Source organism: Macaca thibetana, chromosome 18 (genome assembly GCF_024542745.1).
Source record: "Macaca thibetana thibetana isolate TM-01 chromosome 18, ASM2454274v1, whole genome shotgun sequence".
In the NCBI taxonomy this organism is placed as follows: Eukaryota; Metazoa; Chordata; class Mammalia; order Primates; family Cercopithecidae; genus Macaca; species Macaca thibetana.
The window spans coordinates 71,822,997-71,846,047 of NC_065595.1; the positions used below are offsets into that span (position 1 = coordinate 71,822,997).

General features: G+C 48.2%; 1 pseudogene; it reads left to right on the forward strand.

Moving 5' to 3' along the window:
• The first annotated feature begins 20,293 nt into the window (after positions 1 to 20,293).
• LOC126941225 (eukaryotic initiation factor 4A-II-like) lies at positions 20,294 to 22,730 on the forward strand (annotated as a pseudogene).
• Positions 22,731 to 23,051: the final 321 nt, after the last annotated feature.

Sequence of the window (23,051 nt, forward strand, 5' to 3'; positions counted from 1 at the left end):
TGTTGCCTGGGAAGGAGCATGAGAGAATCTTCAGGGGTCCTGGAAATATTCCATATCTTGATTTGGTTGGTGGTACACTGTTGTATATACTATACACATATTTGTATGTGTGTGTATAAAATGTCATTGAGCTCCACATTTAAGATATTTTGGACTTTATTATATGTATACTAACCTTAATAAAACTAAAAAAATCCTCACTCAAGCTAAGAGTGAAAATTTTTTTAATTTAAATGAAAATAAATGGTGCTATTTCATTTAGAAATGGAAACCAGGCACATTATCTTACACAATATTTCAAAAACTACCATCACCTAGTGAATATAGCAAAAGACTGTATATGGCTTCAAAGCCACACAGTGCACCTAGATTCTCTAAAATTGCCAGCAATTACAAGGTGATAGATACGAGCCACATGGGATTAAGATGGGGATTCACTCATTCCATATTTTGGAGCCACAAAGTTGTATCTGCTGCCTAGGTTTGGACCAAATGCAATTAATGTATCTAACAAAAAATCCTAATATTTATTCAGCTTCATCCACAGCCTCCAAAAATGGTTTTAGTAAAAGACCAAATAAATTACTGTTAAAAAAAAAAAAAAATTTTTTTTCGGGTCTGGTCGTGGTGGCTCACGCCTGTAATCCCAGCACTTTGGGAGGCCGAGGCGGGCGGATCACGAGGTCAGGAGATCGAGACCATCCTGGCGAACACGGTGAAACCCCATCTCTACTGAAAATACAAAAAAAAATTAGCCGGCTAATGTGGCGGCGCCTGTGGTCCCAGCTCCTCGGGAGGCTGAGGCAGGAGAATGGCGGGAACCCGGGGGGCGGAGCTTGCAGTGAGCCGAGATCGCGCCACTCACTCCAGCCTGGGCCACAGAGCGAGACTCCGTCTCAAAAAAATAAAAATAAAATAAATAAAATAAACTTCCGGGCTGGGTGTGGTGGCTCACACCTATAATTGCAGAACTCAAGGGGAGTGAGTCAGCCTGGCCCACACGGTGAAACCCCGTCTCTACTAAAAATACAAAAAATTAGCCGGGCGAGGCGGCGGCGCCTGTGGTTCCAGCTCCTCGGGAGGCTGAGGCAGGAGAATGGCGGGAACCCGGGGGCGGAGCTTGCAGTGAGCCGAGATCGCGCCACTCACTCCAGCCTGGGCCACAGAGCGAGACTCCGTCTCAGAAAAAAAAGAATAAATAGCCGGGTGTGGTGGGTCATGCCCGTGATCTCAGCTACCCGGGAGGCTGAGGCAGGAGAACTGCTTGAACCCGGGAGGCGGAGGCTGCGGTGAACCCAGATGGCGCCGTTGCGCTCCAGCCTGGGTGACGGAGGGAGACTGTCTCCAGACAAAAACCTGCCAAAAAGAACTGCCTCACCCAGCCGCACAGATGTGTGGTGGGCCTTCCGATGAACTCTCACGGTACTTAACTAGTCAGTCATCAGTGTATTGACATTAAGCCCAAGGCTTCCTTTTTCACCCTCTCTCCTAGGCTGGATCTGGGCCCTTTAGATAGTTGTCCTTTGCCAGCTGACACGTGTTAGGCTTTGTCTGTCTGCCGGGGAGTGGACAGACGCTGAAGGAGAACGGGCCTCCCGGGAAGCGCACAGGGGAACATGCTGGGCTGACTCCAGTGACCAGCGGCGTCCCCCAGCACGTCTGTGGCAGAGAACCAGCCGTCAGACATCTCCCCTACACCCAGAGGCAATAGAGTAGATTGAACGGGGGCCTCCCAAAAATGTGTCTGCCTGGAACCCGTGAAAGTGACCTTCTATGAAAAAAGGGTATTTGCAGATTGAGCTACAGATCCTAAGATCAGATCATCCTGGATGATCAGGGTGAGCCCTAAATCCAATGACAACTGTCCTTCTAGGAGAAGGGCAGGGAGAGATTCGAGACAGGAAAGGGCCATATGAAGATGGAGGCAGAAGTTAGTCACTCAGCCACGGGGAACACCTGGAGCACCCAGCAGCTGGAAGAGGCAATGAAGGCTCGTCCCTGAACCCTTCCGAGGGAGCAGAGCCCTGCAGACACCTTGGTTTTGGACTTCTGGCCTCTAGAACTGACTGAGGATAAATGGTGTTTTAATCCACCAAGTCCATGGTCATTTGCTATGGCAGCCAGCTGTACAAGGTTTCCAGCTAGTGCCACAAATGCATCCCCACAGGGAGGGTCTCCATGCAGTGGGCTAGAGGCATGCCTTCTCTAAGGAGGTCTAGGGCTCCTTAGAGCTTCATCCCTCAGCTTCTCAATGAAAAAAAATCCTTCGGCTTCTCAGTGAAAAAACTTTTGAACTGAAGTACCTTAAAATTAAGAATTTCTGTTCAGCAAATGACAGCATTAAGAGAAAGGGTGAACTGCGGAGTAGAAGTTTTGCAATGAATACATCCCAAAAAGACTCAGACCCAAAACAAAGAATGCCTACAAGTCAGTATGAGAAAGATAGCTTAATAGGAAAATGGGCAAGATATTTTTGAGTAGGCATTTTGTGAAGAGGATATCTAAATGGCCAGTAAGCACGTGAACCTTACCCTCATTAGTCACTAGAGAATATGCCAGTTACACCTATAATAAGATATTACCTCACCCCACCAGAGTGGCCAAAACGGGGAGTAGCTATGGGTCTTACACCTGCAGGGTGAATGAATGTTGACTGGGGGAGCGAGGAGTGTAACTGGGCCCTTTGAGATTTCAGCACCCTGCATTTTTCGTGACTGAAACCATGAACATTCTGATCAGGCCCTTGCCTACTTGCACATGTTAACTGCCTGCTTTCTGCCAATATCTCTTGGTCCCTCAATATAATGATAAACTGCTGATGTGCTGTTTCTTCGTCAAGAGGAGGAGATAATTTCAAGGTCACAAAACATTTTTGCAGAGGGAATAGATGCCATTAAGGATGTCACAACCGGCTGCTGACGTCTAGAAGCACCAGTGTCTGTGTTTGGCCCCAGCTGTTGATGGGGTACACAGCTCTGAGTTTAGGGTTCTACAGTAGAAGTACAATCCTAGCAAATCAAGCCACACTAAACCATTCCAGAGGACAAAGGGTGGCATAAAAATCTGTTGGAAGGGAAGTTACCAGAGAGTGACAGATATACACTTTACCACATTGTTAAGATAAATATCACAATTTTGCCTTGATTAGTCTTGGAAGGAAGAATAAATAATGGATAAAGGAAGATGAAAACTAGGTGACTCTGATCAGGATTCTAAAAATGATTCATGTGTGTTTTGTTGTTGTTGTTTTAGAGCAAGGATCTCACTCTGTCTCCCAGGCTGGGGTAGAGTGGTGCGATCATAGCTTACTGCAGACTCCAACTCTTGGGTTCAAGAAAGCCTCCCGTCTCAGCCTCCAGAACTGGGACTACAGGCATGCATCACGCCCGGCTAATTTTTAAATTTCTTTTGTAGAGACGGGGTCTCACTATGTTGCCCAGGCCAGTCTCAAACTCCTGGCTTCAAGTGATCCTCCTGCCTTGGCCTCCCAAAGCATTGGGATTACAGGTACGTGCCACCATGCCAGACCCTAAAATGATTAGTTCTTGAGTACTTTGTTAGAACCATATTCCTTTGTATGTGTTAGATGATTCTCAAGTCTCCTTAGTTATTGAAATCTAGGGCTTTTTATTTATTTTGATAATTTTGAGTCTGCATCCGTCACTGTCCCAGAGGATGTACAGTTGTGAAACAGTTGGCACACTAAAAAAGGTAATTAGAGAGTTTAAGGACAGAACGATTCACAGAGTTGTGAACAAGATTAGAATAAATCAGTAAAGCAGGACAAAACACTCAGGGTTAGCAACTGTGCAGAAATTCTACCAATCCATGGGTCTGAAGGTGCAAGGGACAGGGGCAGTTACCAAAACCCAGAGAGAGGGCAGGAGAGGGCTGCCAGATGGGCACTGTGGCTTTCTTTGGAGGAGCACAGCCACAGCAGGCCCATGACTTCGGCAGGAACACACACTGTATTCCTTTCCTACTGCTGCTGTGACAAACGGCCACAAGGAGTCCAGGGGCCCTGGCTCATATTCAACTAGTATGAGGGCTCATAGAAGTGAAACAGTGTTGAAGCAATGAAAGCTTCTCCAGCTCAGCTTATCACATCTGAATTCAAGACCTTGTCTATAGGCCAGGCGCAGTGGCTCACGCCTGTAATCCCAACACTTTGGGTGGCCGAGGCGAGTGGATAACCTGAGGTCAGGAGTTTGAGACCAGCCTGGCCAACATGGTGAAACCCCATCCTACTAAAAATACAAAAATTAGCTGGGCTTGGTGACGCGCCCCTGTAATTCCAGCTACCCGGGAGGTTGAGGCAGGAGAATCGCATGAACCCGGGAGATGGAGGTCGCAGTGAGCCGAAATCATGCCACTGTACTCCAGCCTGGGCAACAAGAGCAAAACTCCATCTCAAAAAAAAAAAGACCTTTGTATAAAACTGTCTTCTTTCCCTGTTTTCCCTCTCACAGCTAATGGCATCACTTATTCAACCAAGCTACAAACCTGGAAGTCATCTTCAACATCTCTCTATCCTTTATCTTCTGTATCTAATGGGTCGCTGGTTCTATTGCGTCTTGCCTCCTAAATCTCTCAAATCAATGCTCTGCTCTCTGTCTCCCCCTGCTGCTGCCTTAATAAAGATTTTCTCCTCTTGCTGTCTCCTGCTGTATCCCGATGCTCGAACTTCCCTTAGGTACCACCGTTGGGTACCACCGTTGGGTACCAGTGTGGTGCCTCAGTATGGTGCCTGATTATGATGATGGAAAGTCAATGTGATTGCAAAAATAACAATGAATCTTTGTTGGACGTTCTATTGTTTCCAAATTTCCTATTACATAAAAATACATAATATCTTTTGCAGACATAATTCCTCCCTTCTTCTTTTTTTTTTTCTTAGATGGAGTTTCGCTCTTGTTGCCCAGGCTGGAGTGCAATGGTGCGATCTCAGCTCACTGCAACCCTCGTCTCCCAGGTTCAAGCGATTCTCCTGCTTCTGCCTCCTGAGTAGCTGGGGTTACAGGCATGCGCCACCATGCCTGGCTAACTTTGTGTTTTTAGTAGAGACAGGGTTTCTCCATGTTGGTCAGAATGGTCTCGAACTCCCGACCTCAGGTGATCCACCCGCCTCAGCCTCCCAAAGTGCTGGGACTACAGGTGTGAGCCACTGCGCCTGGCCCACCTCCCTTCTTTTTAAGAATTTTTCCTTTGGATAAATACCCAGAAGTGTAATTATTGGTCCAAAAGGTTATTATCTCCATTTGAGTTTGTCTAGAAGCAAACCCTGAGATGGAGATTTGAGCACGTGTCCTACATGGGAGGTGATGCCAGGAAACACTAGTAAGGGAGAGGGGAAGGGAAACAGGGAAAAGAAGAAAGCCAATGGCATGTTTATTAACAACCAGTTAGCACTGTGGGCAACAGGAGGGCTTCCAGCATGCTGGGAAACTCTCGGGGGCAGTAAAGAACATATTGTCAAAGTTTCCAAACCAAAGGGCAAGGAAACTCAGTTTTAGCCACAAACTCCCCACCTGTCATGGTTTGAAGACTGTTTCTAGAGCTAGTTAGCTCTCTGGCACTCCTACTTTGCCCTGTGTGTAATCTGAGCTTGTTTCCATGGCCAGAAAAAAAATTAAAGCAGAAAATAGCCTCTGGGTGTAGAAGTACGTGCTGAAGGTATGCGGGAAAGGTGCTTAAAGCACCTGCTGCTTTTTTTTTCTTTTGAGACAGGGTCTTGCTCTGTCACCCAGGCTGGAGTGCAGTGGTACAATCTCAGCTCACTCTTGGGCTCAAGTAATCCTCCCACCTCAGCCCCCTGAGTAGCTGGAACCACAGGCGTGTGCCACCATGACCAGTTAATTTTTGTATTTTTTGTAGAGAGGGGGTCTTGCCGTGTTGCCCAGGCTGTTCTTGAACTCCTGGACTCAAGTGATCCACCTGCCTTGACCTCCCACAGTGCTGGGACTACAGGTGTGAGCCACTGTGCCCAGCCAGATATTTTTATAGCTTTTGAAATCCACTGTTAAATTGCTGTATGAAAGAATAGAACCAACGTAATGCTATAGGCAGCAATTTAGAACTATATGTTTGCCCACATCCCTATTAACCCTGGTAGTTGCAATTTTCTTAACAGAATGTCAAATGTACTTCACTGTTTTTTTCTTTTGCTTTCTTTTTTAAAATAAAAAAAAGTAATAGAGTCCTACTATATTGCCCAGGCTGGTCTTGAATTCCTGGGCTCAAGCCACACTCCCACCTTGCCCTCCCCAAGTGCTGGCATTAAAGGCATGAGCCACTGCACTTGGCCTGGTTTCTTTTTATCCACAGCTACTTCCCACTTCTTACTATTTTATGCTTAAGTACATATCAGGCTGTTTCTAAAATGAAATACTATCGTGTTAATAAAAAACACAAAAGAATTGATGTTGTTGCAAAAACATACTTTCTCCCGGGTGAAACAGAGTTCAGACAGTTTTAAGTAACATTTCTTTGGCTAGAAAAATTTACATGAAGTATATTGTATATTCTTGTTATGAGGAGACACATTCAAATCTCTGAATCTTAATGAATTCACAGCCATATGAATCATCATCTCTGAGCACCTTTCCCTTTCTGCTCTGGGGCTTCTCTGATGCTGTAACTTGCAACACCTAAACGAACACACCAGTCGTTCAAACATTCTTAACTCAGATGTGCACAGGAGTTAGCACCAGTGGTGTCTCACTCTTCACCGATGTGGATTTCCCCTTTCACACCCCAGGCAGGCAATTATTTGATGTTGTTCTGTTTTGCTTTTGTTTTGTTTTGTTTTGAAACAAGGTCTTGCTCTGTTGCCCAGGCTGGAGGGCAATGGTATGATCATGGCTCACTGCAGCCTTGACCTTCCGGGCTCAAGTGATCCTCCCGCCTCAGCCTCCTGAGTAGCTGGGACTACAGGTGCATGCCAACATGTCCAGCTAATTTAATACAAGTTTTTTTGTAGAGATAAGGTCTCACTATGTTGCCCAGGCTGGTCTTGAAGTCATGAACTCAAGGGATCTTCCTGCCACGGCCTCCCAAAGTGCTGGGATTATAGATGTGAGCCACTGCACCGAGCCTCCAGGTGGCCGATTCTCAGCTGCATTTCTTAAGGCTCCTTAGAAAGTCCCAGTGGGGGCCAGGTGTGGTGACTCACGCCTGTAATCCCAGCACTTTGGGAGGTCAAGGCGGGTGGATCAGCTAAGGTCAGGAGTTAGAGGCCAGCTTGACCAACATGGTGAAATCCCGTCTCTACTAAAAATACAAAAATTAGCTGAGTGTGGTGTTGGGCACCTGTAATCCCAGCGACTTAGGAGGCTGAGGCAGGAGAATCGCTTGAACCCAGGAGGCGGAGGTTGCAGTGAGCCAAGATCGTGCCATTGCACTCCAGCCTGGGCAACAGATGAGACTCTGTCTTAAAAAAAAAAGAAAAAAGAAAGAAAGTCGCGGTATGAACAAGCATCATTTGTGCCTGGCGATGGACATGAGAAGGCTTTCTTATGTTTGCTTTTCCTCCTCACCCGTTCATCCCCCTTCCCTGCACTGCTGCACTCTAGAAGCACTTTCCCAAATAAAGTCCTTGCATACAAGCCTTGCTCTCAGAGTCTGCTTTCAGGGAACTCAGGCTAAGGTAATTAGTCACAGACATGGGCCTAGGAAGCAGATTCTCAGGATGGGATTTTGGAGCTGGGAAACACAGAGCTAAGAAACACAGGCTGGAGTGAGTGGCATCTGGCAACATCACGATTGCTAAGGATCTCACCTTGGTGGCTTGGGATGAGGTGCAGGGGGAAGGTAAAGCATTGGGCTGTGTGGCAGCTCTGGCACCTAAGTGGTATTGGGGCGAGGGGAACTATAACGATTTTGGAGATTCCTGGTCTTTGTTAAATGCTCCGGAAGTCTTGAAAAAAAAAAGTGAAACAGGTTTCCGCCCGCAACTGTCAGCTTGAGGCAGGTGTGGAAGCAAAGGGGCTCCGTAACAACATTCAAGGAGACGCTCATCTTACTCATAGAGTGTGTGGATGAAAGTCAGGCACAGCACTGTGTTATTAGGAAAACAGAGATGAACGCACAGTCACAAGTGGTCTTGTCCTCAAATCATTGACTTGAGAAATACCTGGGTGGAATTAGACCAGCCTGAGAACCTTGCAACCCCAAGTTTTTTGGCTTCCCTGGGCCAGCGGATGCGCACCCCCATTTTTACTAGATTCACAGAAGCCCTCACATGAGAAAGCGTCTCAAACAATGCTGTGCTTCTCGAGAGCACCCCCTGCCACCACTTGTGACCTCTATACTGAGAAGCAGGGTCTGATCCCGACACAGCTTGGGCAGGAAACACAGTCCAAACTCCAGGCAGAAATCCTATGTATCCAAAGAATTGTAAGACCTGGCTAATGTGGACCAACAGGAAGAAGAGGAAAATGGGCAATTATAAGGCTTAAGGTGTTGGGCCAAGAAAGAGGCAAATATAAGGATGAGTAGAGGAGGATTTATTGATATAGGAATATACTCCTTGCTTTGGGAGTCCCAGTGAGGGCATCTGAACCCACTTCTCATCCACTGCTCGGATAGTTTCCTGAAGCTTGGGCAGGATGATGCCCTACAATGAATGAGGTGAGGATGCTTTAGTTTCCTTGGCAGAATACTAGAAGAGCTCAGGGAAATTAGACATTAGAATAGGTTGAGTGTGTGGGATCACAGAACCCACTTCCTGGCTGTGCCCTTGGGGAAAACTCAGAGGAGACTCCCTTCATAAAGTGCAAAGACCTACTGGAGAGGGAGGCCTGACCATCTTTGAGAAGCTTGGTAGGAAGTGTGCTTTGTAGGCCAGAGCCAGCCAGTGGAAGATGCTGCCAATGGATGCCAGGTATCAATGGGCATGATGGGATTCTGAAATCACAGAGGGGAGGCAACAGCAGAAGGGAAATGAAGTTACTGTCATGGGCAGCAAGGCCAGCATGGCAGTTAAGCTGCTGTGACCTGCTAGGATCTGTGGGCTCCGTCCCAGGGGCTGAGATGGGTGAACAACAATTAGGTTGTGACTTGACTTGGACAATTTGAAAAAAAAAAAAAAGAGGTGCTGGGAAGCTGAAGTTTGAAATTAGGCACTGCAATGGAAAATCACAATCCTTCGTTCAATTTCCAAAGCTAGATCTGTCCGTTCACAGATCTAATGCACACTGATTCAAGGGAAGCCTGCCAGTTCTCTGTAATGAAAGACTCTGCGCCACCACTAAAAGTACAGATGAAAAATATTACCCTAGTCCTTCACCAATAGAACCTACAGCCGCCCAGCAGCCCAGTGGTGCCAAGGAAATGGATAGAAAATCCGAGTTGAAACTTCAGATACCGTGGGACCTGAAATCCCATTTTGTTCCTCCAGTTATACTCAGGACTTTTGAAGGGCAGATGATACATGGACTTCTGACCCAAGGATACCCTGCGGTGGGTTCACTGGGTCCAGGAACATAGCCTGTCATTATTTTCTCAGCTCCCACATGTATAATTAGGATAGATAGATACCTAGTAGTTGACAGAAATCTTACAATGATTTCTTGACGTGTAGACATTGGGAGAAGACACAGGGGAGAAGTCCCTGAAAAATCAGAAGCAATGCTAGAAGGAATTGCAGAGATTAGCACCACCAGAAGCAACTTCAGAGGTGGAGGGTGGCGGTCCCCTTCAATTTACCTAAGTGGTGCTTACAAAAATTACATGGATTGTGGCAGATACGGGTGGACTACTGTAACCCTAACTAAATGGAGCCCTGCTGGGCGCGGTGGCTCACACCTGTAATCCCAGCACTTTGGGAGGTTGAGGCGGGCGGATCACCTGAGGTCAGGAGTTTGAGACCAGCCTGGCCATCACGGTGAAACCCCGTCTCTACTAAAAATACAAAAATTAGCTGGGTGTGGTGGTGCGCACCTGTAGTCCCAGCTACTCTGAAGTTTGAGGTAGGAGAATTACTTGAACCTGGGAGACGGAGGTTGCAGTGAGCAGAGATCACGCCACTGCACTCCAGCCTGGGTGACAGACTGAGACCCTGTCTCAAAAATAAATAAATGAATGAATAAATAGGCTGGGCGCGGTGGCTCATGCCTGTAACCCCAGCACTTTGGGAGGCCGAGGCGGGTGGATCACGAGGTCAGGAGTTTGAGACCAGCCTGACCAACATAATAAAAACCCATCTCTACTAAAAATACAAAAATTAGCCAGGCACGGTGGTGCACGCCTGTAGTCCCAGCTGCTCAGGAGGCTGAGGTAGGAGAATCACTTGAACCTGGGAGGCAGAGGTTGTGGTGAGCCGAGATCAAGCCACTGCACTCCAGCCTGGACAACAGAGCGAGACTCCATCTCAAAAAAAAAATAAATAAATAAAGCCCCAATCATAGGTGGTATGGACTGTAGTATGGACTGAACATTGTGGTATGTGGTATGAACAATCAACATAGTTTCCAAAGCTTGTTGTGTGACGTGGCTACTGAACCATTAATATCATACTTCTCAATATCCGCCGATAAAGAAGATCAAAATAGTTAGTTTTTACTTGGAATTAACAGCATTCATCACACTCACTGTCTTGCCCCAGAACCTCTACTTTCTGTCACAACATAGCCCACCCAGGTCTTGATCTTCTTGGAATCTGCAGAATGTCACATCAGCCCACTGTTTGAGGTTGTCATGTTAACTGGACCTGGTAAGCAGGAAGTCGCAAGTCCTCTGGCTGCCTTGGTAGGAAGTGTGCATCAGAGTGTAGGAGGTACACTGTAAATATTAAGACATCCAGGCCGGGCGCGGTGGCTCACTCCTGTAATCCCAGTACTTTGGGAGGCCAAGGTGGGCAGATCACCTGAGGTCAGGAGTTCGCGACCAGCCTGACCAACATGGAGAAACCCCGTCTCTACTAAAAATATAAAATTAGCCAGGTGTGGTGGTGCATGCGTATAATCTCAGCTACTTGGGAGGCTGAGGCAGGAGAATCGCTTGAACCCGGAAGGCAGAGGTTGTGGTGAGCTGAGATGGCGCCATTGCACTCTAGCCTGGGCAACAAAAGTAAAACTCTGTCTTAAAAAAGGAAAAGAAAAAGAAAAAAGAAATCCATCTAGTTGGGTGTTGTGGTGCACACATGTAATCTCAACTACTCAGGAGGCTGAAGCAGGAGGATCCCTTGAGCCTAGCAAATGGAGGCTGCAGTGTGCCATATTGTACCACTGCCCTCCATCCTGAATGACAGAGTGGGACCCTGTCTTAGAAAAGAAAAGAAGAGAAGAGAAGAGAAGAGAAGAGAAGAGAAAAGAAAAGAAGACCGGGCACGGTGGCTCAAGCCTGTAATCCCAGCACTTTGGGAGGCCCAGACGGGTGGATCACGAGGTCGGGAGATCGAGACCATCCTGGCTAACACGGTGAAACCCCGTCTCTACTAAAAAGTACAAAAAACTAGCCGGGTGAGGTGGCGGATGCCTGTGGTCCCAGCTACTCGGGAGGCTGAGGCAGGAGAATGCCGTAAATCTGGGAGGCGGAGCTTGTGGTGAGCTGAGATCTGGCCACTGCACTCCAGCCTGGGCGACAGAGCGAGACTCCGTCTCAAAAAAAAAAAAAAAAAAAAAAAAAAAGCCGAGCATGAGATTGTGCACCTATAGTCCCAGCCACTTGGGAGGCTGAGGCACGAGGGTTGCTTTAGCCCAGGAGGTCGAGTCTGCAGTGAGCCATGACCATGCCACTGTACACCAGCCTGGGCGAGACTCTATATCTAAAAATTTAAATTTAAATTTAAAAGATGTTGTGATAAGCTAAGGTTAATTTATTATTGTTGTTGTTATTTTGAGACATGATCTCACTCTGGCACTTAGGCTGGAGTGCAGTGGTGCAATCACAGCTTACTGCAGCTTTGACCTCCCCGGTTTAAGATATCCTCCCTCCTCAACCTCCTGAGTGATTGAAGCTACAGGCATGCCCCACCAAGCATAGCTAATTTTTTAGGTTTTTTTTTTTTTTTTTTTTTTTTTTAGAGACAGGGTCTCCCTATATCGCCCAGGCTGTGTTGAACTCTTGGCCTCAAGTAACCCTCTTGCCTCAGCCTCCCAAAGTGCTGGGATTATAGGTATAAGCCGCCACACATGGCCTAGGCTTGTGTTTTAGTAGTTTCATTTAAATGTCCTGCTGCAATCTATTTATTCAATCCCCTGTTGTTGGACATTTAGATTGTTTCCAACTTTTCACTATTAGAATAACAGTACAGGGCCGGGTGCTCACGCCTGTAATCCCAGCACTTTGAGAGGCCAAGGTGGGCAGATCACTTGAGACCAGGACTTGGAGACCAGCCTGGCCAAGATGGGGTAACTCCGTCTCTACTAAAAATATAAAAATCAGCCAGGTATGGTGGCACGGGCTTGTAATCCCAGCTACTGGGGAAGTGGGGGCATGAGAATCGCTTGAACCCATGAGGTGGATGTTGCAGTGAGCTGAGATTGCACCACTGCACTCCAGCCTGAGCGACAGGCGAGACTCCGTCTCAAAAAATATACAAAACCACCCCCTCAAAAATAAATAAATAACAGTACAATTAAGAGCATTTGGATACCCGTTGTCCAGTTTCCTTACAGAGACACCGGACCCATCCCCTTCCAATCAGCAGTGCGCTCTGTGTGACTAGGGCGACCGAGTCTGGAAATACAAGTCAGCCTTGAACACCAGGGCCACTCCTGGTGTGCAGCATCCTGGACAAATGCACACAGCTTGTTCTAATACAAATGTGTACACAACTTGTTTTTAAAATGTATTGCAACATTCATAGGCCCACATGATATATATAGATTTATTGATAAATTATGATGGATTTAGAATAATAGAGAGATAAGAGGGATTTCTGTATTTTACCATCCAGCCAATGCACATGAAGGTTCTCTCTAGTATCCAGGCACCATCGCTTCTTGCTCTTTTTTGTCAAGTGCCTCTCCCGGCTAAAGTCGTATCTCCAGGAGGAAAAGGTAGCAAAGCTATCAGCACTGCCCATGCTGTGGCTCTCAGGAACTCGTCTGTGCTGGAGCAGTGTCGACCTTCCTGTCTCTGCAGCTGCCTGGGACTTATACCCACTGGTGGCGTCCCCACTCATGAGGCTGCAGCATCGCTTGCTGCCGTGCATGCTGGCTTCTGCTGATGCTCTCAAAGCTGCTTCTGGGCTTCCTTGATGATCACCAATGCCAGTCCTACCGGTAGGATGCAGGAGAATACAAAGGCTGGTGCCTCTTCTGGCCATTGTAAATTCACTACTTGGGATTTCATATCATGAAGGTAGAACAGAATCTTCCATCCATGTCTTTCCTTGAACTCTTTAGCATAATCACTGCAGTCTTAGAAGGTGATCTCTCTCCAGGTTGAGCCCAACCTGCTGTCCACACCCTGCCACCAGTGCAGTGGGGGGTAGCGAGGAGCCCACACCTTCCCAGCAAGCCAGAAACTCATCCTGAAGGACTTGAGCCTGACCAGGTAAAATGAGAGATGCTCACATTGACTGGAGGCAAGAGAGGACACCCACAGGTCCCATTAGCAGTGGATAGCAAAGGTCACCACGTCCTCAGAGGACACAGCACGCGGCCTGCCGAGGGGCCGAAGCAACCCCTTTGGGTGCCAGAGGCAGGGGCGTAGGGTATAGGACACTGCGGCCCCCCCCCACTGCCCTCAGGTGCTGTGGCCCATTGGCAGCATTGCACCCAGATGGGCCACGCTGGTCCGCACACATGCCTGTCAGTAACTCAGTGCTCTGAGCTGGCCAGGAACCTGAGGCAATCAAGAGTCACCACAGCCAGTGTGTCGGCGACACTGTGGTGGCCCGGCCACTTGAGATTCAGGGGGAGAGGCAATGTGCCAGTAAGAGCTTGCATGGACTCACTGCCCTCTGGGAACAGGGAGTCTTCCCCACCCTCTTCCCACCCCTCCAGCCCTGGCCAGCACTTTGGGCTGTGGATCTGCACTCAGGGTGGGAAGCAGAGGGTGAGAGTGTGCTCTGAAGGGAGAAATGGGTACAGAAACCCCGAGAGTCCTGGTCTGGGCCTGGGGTACCCATCCAGTCAGCCAGGCCCAGTGGGGGCTTGGAACATGTTACAAAGATGGCACAAAGCAGGCTTCCGAGGCACAGCACCTGCGTCTAAAGGCTGAGTCCTACCTGCAGCAGTCGCTGAATGGTGACTTTTTCGGTCCATTCACCCTAGCGAGGGGTTGTTCTTATTACCACTGCTGGGGGAGGGAGCGAGGGTAGAAAGTCTTGTGCCTTCCAGCCAGGGGTGCCCCAGCACTCTGTTTAGCCAGACTGTTAGTAAATGTACAGTAGCTTATAGAATAAAGAAAGGGAAGTTCGGGAACACACTGTCCCCATCCACTAAAAATAACTTTGAATGCTTATTTTTTAGTAATACTCTTTTAGCTCTAGATTTGCTTCATAGGCTCTTGAATCCTTGACTCTCTCCAGCTAAGCTCTGATACTAACTTTTAAAATGCTATTCTAAGGAAGGCTAATGTTTTTACAAGGTTTGCCAAAATAGATAGGGATGACTTTTTAAAATAACAGTTCCAGGAAATATGTAATGACTTTTTTTAAACAAAGGATTCAGAATCTGGGTTGTGGAAAATGCTGTATTGATGCTTCCTACAACATTTTTGGGAATGTTTTAAAATGAAAGTAATGATTTAATTAACAAAAATATGTGGCTTAAGGGACTGCTTGTGGGGGGCTTGGGATTGTTTAAAGTGAATTTTTCGGCTGAGCACGGTGGCTCACGCCTGTAATCCCAGCACTTTGGGAGGCCGAGACGGGCGGATCACCTGAGGTCAGGAGTTCGAGACCAGCCTGATCAATATGGTGAAACCCTGTCTCTACTAAAAATACAAATATTAGCCAGGCATGGCGGCAGGTGCTTGTAGTCCCAGATATTCAGGAGGCTGAGACTCGGAGGTGGAGGTTGCAGGGAGCTGAGATCGTGCCACTGTGCTCCAACCTGGGCGACAGAGTGAGATTCTGTCTCAAAAAATAAAATAAAATAAATAAATAAACCTAATTTTTTAAATCTTTTACAAGTGGGAAAGAAATTTTCCATACATTATGAGAGTGAACAGTAATTGTTTCTTCGTTACATGGATTTTTAAAATCGCTCAAATTTTAAGTCTTTACCCATCCTGGGTTTTTAGACTCTAGGATCAGCTTTCTTTTTTTTTTTTTTGAGACGGAGTCTCGCTCTGTCACCCAGGCTGGAGTGCAGTGGCCGGATCTCAGCTCACTGCAAGCTCCGCCTCCCGGGTTTTTACGCCATTCTCCTGCCTCAGCCTCCCGAGTAGCTGGGACTACAGGCGCCGCCACCTCGCCCGGCTAAGTTTTTGTATTTTTAGTAGAGACGGGGTTTCACTGTGTTAGCCGGGACGGTCTCGATCTCCTGACCTCGTGATCCGCCCGTCTCGGCCTCCCAAAGTGCTGGGATTACAGGCTTGAGCCACCGCGCCCGGCCGGATCAGCTTTCAAATGAAAACTTTATGCAAGCAGGTTTGCCTTTCTAATGTTTTTCCAAGGAAGAAAAAAGAGGAGACAGGAAGGAAGGAAGGAAGGAAGGAAGGAAGGAAGGAAGGAAGGAAGGAAGGAAGGAAGGAAGGAAGGAAGGAGGGGAGGGAGGGAGGGAGGGAGGGAGGGAGGGAGGGAGGGAGGGAAGGAAGGAGGAAGGGAGGGAAGTAAAGAAGAAGAGATGAAGGGAGAGAAAGAAAATATAAGCTTCTGGATTCATAATTACAGACCCTAGCTAACCATATCCACTTTATGTCTGTGTTTAAAGGACAGGACAAACAGACGACGCTTTCAGCATGAATTCTCCGTGACACTGCCTTGCCAAGACTACTTGTATGTTACTCTCTGCTTTACATGGCTAGGTTGTTTGAGGGCAGGAGTTGGTGAGAATTAGTTTGGAAAACTGACTTCTCTCATTCAGACACAGCTTTTCTGGAGCAGAGTTTTCCAGAACATTTACTGGCAGCATAACATAGATGATGTCACAGAAGTAATTCCTGCACTGCCGAGCTGCTTACTTCCCCTGTTAAACGCTGCCCTGACGTCAGCGGCCCACGCCAGGAAGACTGCCAGAGCTGTGCTGCATTCACAGAGACTCCTCACCACCCCCAGGAACGCCACTTTTCAGTAACATTAATTTCAAATTATAAGTTATATTGTTCTAATCAAGACTTGATTTACTTGAGATTTGAAATTTTAACTAAAACTTTTAGAAGTTAATTCATTTCAAATGATAGAGCCTGATCTCATGACACCAATGTCATCTATAGCAGGGCTGGGAAAAGACATGCAGTTGTGGTTTTCATATGTTTGTTTGCCACATGCAACATATAAAAAGCAAGGTGGTGCTGAAAAATACAGAAGAATCAAGAATGTTAGCATTTTTTAGGAATGCATATTCCCTGCCCTCAGAAAGATGTTTTAAAAAGGTATATAATTCCTTTTTATTTCTTTTTTGTTGTTGTTGTTGTTTTGAGACAGAGTCTCACTCTGTCGCCCAGGCTGGAGTGCAGTGGCGTGATCTTGGCTCACTGCAAGCCTCCCGGGTAGCTGGGACCACAGGGACCTGCCACCACGCCTGGCTAAATTATTGTATTTTTAGTAGAGACGGAGTTTCACTGTGTTAGCTAGGATGGTCTGGATCTCCTGACCTTGTGATCCGCCCACCTAGGCCTCCTACAGTGCTGGGATTACAGGTGTGAGCCACCGTGCCTGGCTACTTCCTTTATATTTCTAGTCCTAATTTTCAACATGTTTTGGATATAAAATGGCATTTTGTTATACCTTAAAGGTCTTTTTATAGTTCTGTTATTCTAAGAATTCATAGCTCTCATCAAAGGAGAGAATTGGACACAGGACTTTAGTGGCCAAGAAAGCCCTTCGCTATTAACACTCTTATTCACGTTATATTGCAGTACTGTGTGGGGATGAGTGAATATCTGGACTTAGAAGGTACTCTGCTATTTTAAGGATGAGGAGCACCAGTTCATTTTCAGTAAATCTACTGTCAGAAATCATTCTGTTCACATCACTATCAAACATAAATCCAGCCAGGCGCAGTGGCTCACGCCTGTAATCTCAGCACTTTGGGACCCCGTCGCAGGTGGATCACGGGGTCAGGAGATCGAGACCATCCTGGCTAACACGGTGAAACCTCGTCTCTACTAAAAATACAAAAAATTAGCCAGGCGTGGTGGCATGCCGCCTGTAGTTCCAGTTACTCAGGAGGCTGAGGCAGGAGAATAGCTTGAATCTGGGAGGCAGAGGTTGCAGTGAGCCATCTGGCCACTGCACTCCAGCAGCCTGGGCAACAGAGCAAGACTCCATGTCAAAAAAAAAAAAAAGAAGAAGAAGAAGAAGAAAAGAAAAAGTCCCAGACACGAGTGCCTTCTGTTTTATCGGTTTTTTGTTTGTTTGTTTGTTCGTTTGTTGAGACTGAGTCTCCCACTGTCACTCAGGCTGGCGTGCAGTGGTACAATCTTGGCTCACTGAAACCTCTGCCTCCCGGGTTCAAGCGATTCTCCTGCCTCAGCCTCCCGAGTAACTGGGATTACAGGCGCCCGCCACCACGCCTGGCTAATTTTTGTATTTTTAGTAGAGATGGCGTTTCGCTATGTTGGCCAGGCTGGTCTCGAACTCCCGACCTCAAGTGATTCGCCTGCTTCGGCCTCCCAAAGTGCTGGGATTACAGGCGAGAGCCACCACACCCGGCCAATACTATTTTTTAATTCTAGCTAATATGTACAAATTTTATTGATCTAGATGTACTTTAGAATAAATTTTAAGTCCATCAAAATCTTATTGGTTGAAACTCTTTTAAACATATAGATTAATTTGGGGGAAATTGCCTTTACAGTAATTAATCTTCCTTTCCATTTGTTCCAATCATCTGTGCAGAGTGCAGGGCTTATAGAACTCTCCTCACATGAATTCTACAGAATTTTTCTTAATAATAACAGCCAATACGAATTGGACTCTTATTATAGCAGAAACTGTTTCGAGTACTTGAAGTGTATTAACATTTTAATCCACAACCTTATAGATAGTTGCATCGATTAATATTATTCCTACATAGGAGCCGGCTTCTTTGCGGACTGGGAGGCCCAGCGTCCCCAGGCGAACGGGCTGCAGGTTGGGGGAGGCCGGGTGCGGCCCCGCGAGTGGGCGGGGGCGGGAGCGGGCCCGCGCTGCGCTCCTGCCTGTTCTAGTCGCCTCGCAGGCTGCAGGCGCGGCGTGGCTCGCCCCCGGGGACTTGCCAGCCGCGAGTGGGGCCCAACTAGCTCTTCACCACGCTCCACTGCATCGGCACGGGCTGGTTCTGGGAGGGGCGCAAGGGCACCGACCCCCGCGCCAAGGAGGTGACGGCCGTTAGGGCAGTGGACCCGGAGGAGGCCGAGGACGCCCACAGGAGACACCTGCGCTCAGCTGCGCTGCAGCCCCCAGTCCACGCTGCTCCTGCCGCCCGCTGTGGGTTTCCCGCGGAGGGCCAGAGCGGCGGCAGCGCGCAAGACTTGCAGAACTCGGTGCCCCCGGAGGAGACCTGCCCGCCACCGCCCTGGGGAGGTCCCAGAGGGCCTCTGCCGTCTGCACTCCCAACGCAAGAAACTCCCGCGACGCGAAGCCGCCAGCGTGCTGCCTCAGAGCAGGGCGACGCGGAGCCGGCGGACCCCGGGGTGGCGGGGCAGCCCACAGACGCGCAGGCCGACTGGAGCAGCTCTTGCAGCCCCTCCTGGAGGGCGTCGGAGGTCGCCGGCCGCGGCCTGCGGCTTCCAGACAGGCTTCTGGCGCCTGGGGATCGCGGCCATCGGACTGGCCAAGGAGGAGCCCTCGCCCTCCGACCTGCCCACGCGCGCGCCCCGTGCCTGATCTCCAAGAACAGCCCGTCCGCGCCGGGGGACCGCGGCAAGCCCTTGGAGGAGCCGGCAGGCCTGGCCAGACCGGGACCCGCGTCCCGCCACCTATCGAGGAGCTCCGGTAGCGCAAGGCGACCGCGCGCTCCGCCGACACCCTTTCTTCCGGGGTTCACGGGCGCCGCCGGCGCTGGAAGTCCCAGGGGCACCGCGAGGAGCGCAGCTCCCAGGATCCCGACATCGTCAGTGCGCAGAGCACGCGGTCGGGCCTCCCCCTACCCCGGCATCCCTCACAAACCGGCGGAGTCCACGCAGCGAGCTGCGCGGGAGGCCCGGTGTTCGTCCACGCCGGGCGGCTGGCCTTCCGGGAGCGCAGACAAAAGTGCAGGCAGAGCTGCGGCCACGAGGCCCGCCTCGGAGCTCCACGAGCTGGCGCTGCACACGGCGGAATCCCCGCGACGTGGGCCCGCGCAGCCGGGGACAGAGGGAGTCTGAGCTCCGTGACAGCGGTGCTGACCTGGAGGTGCCTCGTGCGCGTTGGGCCTGCAGGCCTCGTCTCCTCCCACCCCTGCGCTGCGCTGCGCTGCACGCGGGGACGCGGGGCCCTGCGACCAGCTCCCCTCCCCTCCCGGCCCCGCTGCAGCCACACCAGGCAGCGGAGCCCGACCCGTCTGCGGACCCGCTCGGCCCGGTGACTGCTCAGACCAAGGAGCACAGCAACCATTGGGCAGCTCTGCCTCCTCCTTCCACGGGTCGTTGGGGAGGCGACATGGCAGCCCCCAGAGGAGCGCCCTGGCCGGGCCTTCTTCCCCTGCCCCGGGCCGCGGTGCTCTCCGCCCGTGGTGGCCATAGATTTGCCTTGTGGTGTTGGCTCAGGAGCTGTGTCTGCTCATAAGTACTTGTGTCACCCAGAATGTTTTGTTTTTTAAGAAAATTGGTCTTTTCAGTTGGGTGCTGAATGGTTTTCCAAAGCATGTCTCGGATTATAACAGAGAACATGGCGGCCCAGAGGGAAGAGACACAGATGCTGTCATCTAGAGCAAGTGGGATGAGATTGTTGATAACTTTGATGATATGAACGTAAAGGAGTCTCTTCTTCGGGGCATCTATGCTTATGGTTTTGAGAAGCCTTCAGCCCTTCGACAGAGAGCTAGTATTTTCTTTTTTTTTTTTTTTTTTTTTTTTTTTTTTTGAGACGGAGTCTCGCTCTGTCGCCCAGGCTGGAGTGCAGTGGCCGGATCTCAGCTCACTGCAAGCTCCGCCTCCCGGGTTTACGCCATTCTCCTGCCTCAGCCTCCCGAGTAGCTGGGACCACAGGCGCCGCCACCTCGCCCGGCTAAGTTTTTGTGTTTTTTTTAGTAGAGACGGGGTTTCACTGTGTTAGCCAGGATGGTCTCAATATCCTGACCTTGTGATCCGCCCGTCTCGGCCTCCCAAAGTGCTGGGATTACAGGCTTGAGCCACCGCGCCCGGCCGAGAGCTAGTATTTTCTGCATTAAAGATCCAAAAAGTAATTCCGGCACCGACTACATGGGAGCCTGCACTGTCTTGCTTGCACTGGTGGAACAAATGTTCGAAATGAAAGGCAGAAACTGCAGGCTGAAGCATCACATACTGTTGTTGGTACACCAGGGAGAGTGTTTGCTTTGTTAAACAGAAGATATTTTCTCCAAAATGGATCAAAACCTGTGTTTTGGATGAAGCAGATGAAATGTTGAACCAAGGATTTAAGAATCAAATCAATGAGATTTTCCAAAAATTAAATACAAGTATTCAGGTTGTGTTGCTTTCTGCCACAGTGCCAACTGATATGGTGGAAGTGACCAAAAAATTCATGAGAGATCCAATTTGAATTCTGGTGAAAAAGGAAGAATTTAACCTTGAAGGAATCCGTTTTATATTAATCTTGAGAGAGAGTAATGGAAGTTGGAGACACTCTGTGACTTGTATGAGACACTGACCATTACACGGGCTGTTATTTTTCTCAATACAAAGCACACTGTCAACTGGCTGACTGAGCAAATGCATGCCACAGACCTCACAGTTTCTGCTCTGCGTGGCGACATGGACGAGAAGGAGAGAGATGTCATCATGAAGGAATTCCAATCAGGGTCAGACCATGTTTTGATCACTACTGATTTGTTGGCTTTTGGGACTGATGTGCAATAAGTGTCTTTGGTTATAAACTATGATCCATCTACCAATTGTGAAAACATTTGCAGAACTGGCAGAGGTGGTTGATTTAGGAAGAAAGGTGTGGCTATAAACTGTGTTACTGAAGACAGGAGGATTCTTGGTGACACGGACACTTTCCATACAGTACTACAGTGGAGGAAATGCCCATGCATGTGGCTGGCCTTATTTAATTCCTGGCATGAGACAGTTTTGGATGCAGGGCTCAATGTTGTTGAATGGGCGATCACAACCTGCATTATGCCTCTTTCTCTGGGAATATTTGAATCTTGTCTCAATACTCATAATGGACCAGAAATACAGATTTTGATAGCAAAGTGGCATTAGTCATGAGGTCTTGTGAGGAAAGTCATTGGCTTTATCCTCTTTAGATGGGTATAAAAGATGGGGTCTGTAAAATCTTTCTTCTTTAGAAATTTATTTCACAGTTCTGTAGAAATGGTTGTATTCAATGTTCTCTATCATTTAATAATATACTTGTGGACTAAAAGATACAAGTGCTGTATAAAATCAGCTAACTATGTTACATGACCATATCTGTCTTTACTGCGTTTGTCATTAGCCTGAGTAGAAAGGCCTTTCAAATTGTTTTTTAAGAAAGCATTTGAATGCATTTTGTTTGGTATTGTGTTTTTTATTTTTTTGTTGTGAGACCGTGTCCCACTCTGTCACCCAGGCTGGAGTGCAGTGGTGCCATCTTGGCTCACTGCAGCGTCGACCTCTTGGACTCAAGTGATCCTTCCACCTCAGCCTCCCCAGTAGCTGGGACTACAGGCACTGGCCACCACACATGGCTAATTTTTTGCATATATTGTAGATACAGGGTTTCACCATGTTTCCCAGGCTGGTCTTGAACTCCTGGACTCAAGGAGTCTGCCCACCTTGGCCTCCCAAAGTGCTGGGATTACAGGTGTGATTACTGGCACCCAGCCTTTGGTATTGTATTTATTCAATAAAGTATTTAATTAGTGCTAAAAGAAAAAAAAGACAATTGAATTTGTTTCCTTACATATTCTTAGGTTAAGATGTTTTCATAAAACATTGAGAGGCCTCTGCCAACTTCAATGAAGACTTGACTTGGAAAAAAAAAATATACACACACACACACACACATAATTCCTATATAATTTATATTTTTGTTGCCATGTTGAGTAGGATGATTCCCTTTTGCATTTTCTAGTTGAATAATGCTGATATAGGAAAGCTATTGATTTTTGTAAATGTGTTTTGTAACTGGTGCATATCTCTTTTTTGTTTTAACAAGTTGAAGAATCCTGGGCAACATGGCAAGATCCCACCTCTACAGGAAATTTAAAAAATTAGCCAGGCACAGTGGCATGGAGTGAAGTCCCAACTACTCCAGAGGCTCAGTGGGAAGATTGATTGAACCCAGGAGTTTGAGGTTGTACTGAGCTATGATAGCACCACTGAGCTCCAGCTTGGGTAATAGAGCAAGACCCTGTCTCAAGAAACAAACAAACAAAAAACAACAAATAAGTTAAAGAAAGTACCAGCCTGTAATCCCAGCACTTTGGGAGGCCGAGGTGGGCGGATCACGAGATCAGGAGATCAAGACCATTATGGTTAACACAGTGAAACCCTGTCTTTACTAAAAATACAAAAAAATTAGCCGGGTGTGGTGGCAGGCGCCTGTAGTCCCAGCTACTCAGGAGGCTGAGGCAGGAGAACGGCGTGAACCTGGGAGGCGGAGCTTGCACTGAGCTGAGATCCGGCCACTGCACTCCAGCCTGGGCGACAGAGTGAGACTCCGTCTCAAAAAAATAAATAAATAAATAAAATAAAAGACTGTAATTAGGCTTTGATAGTCTAAGACAAAGAGAAGTGAGGAAGACCCAACGTGGGTGAATTTCTGCAGTGCTGTGTTCTTAAAACCTGGGTTTTAGCGTGCACGTCTTCCTCTCTATAATTTCACTATAGTTTGAGATAAG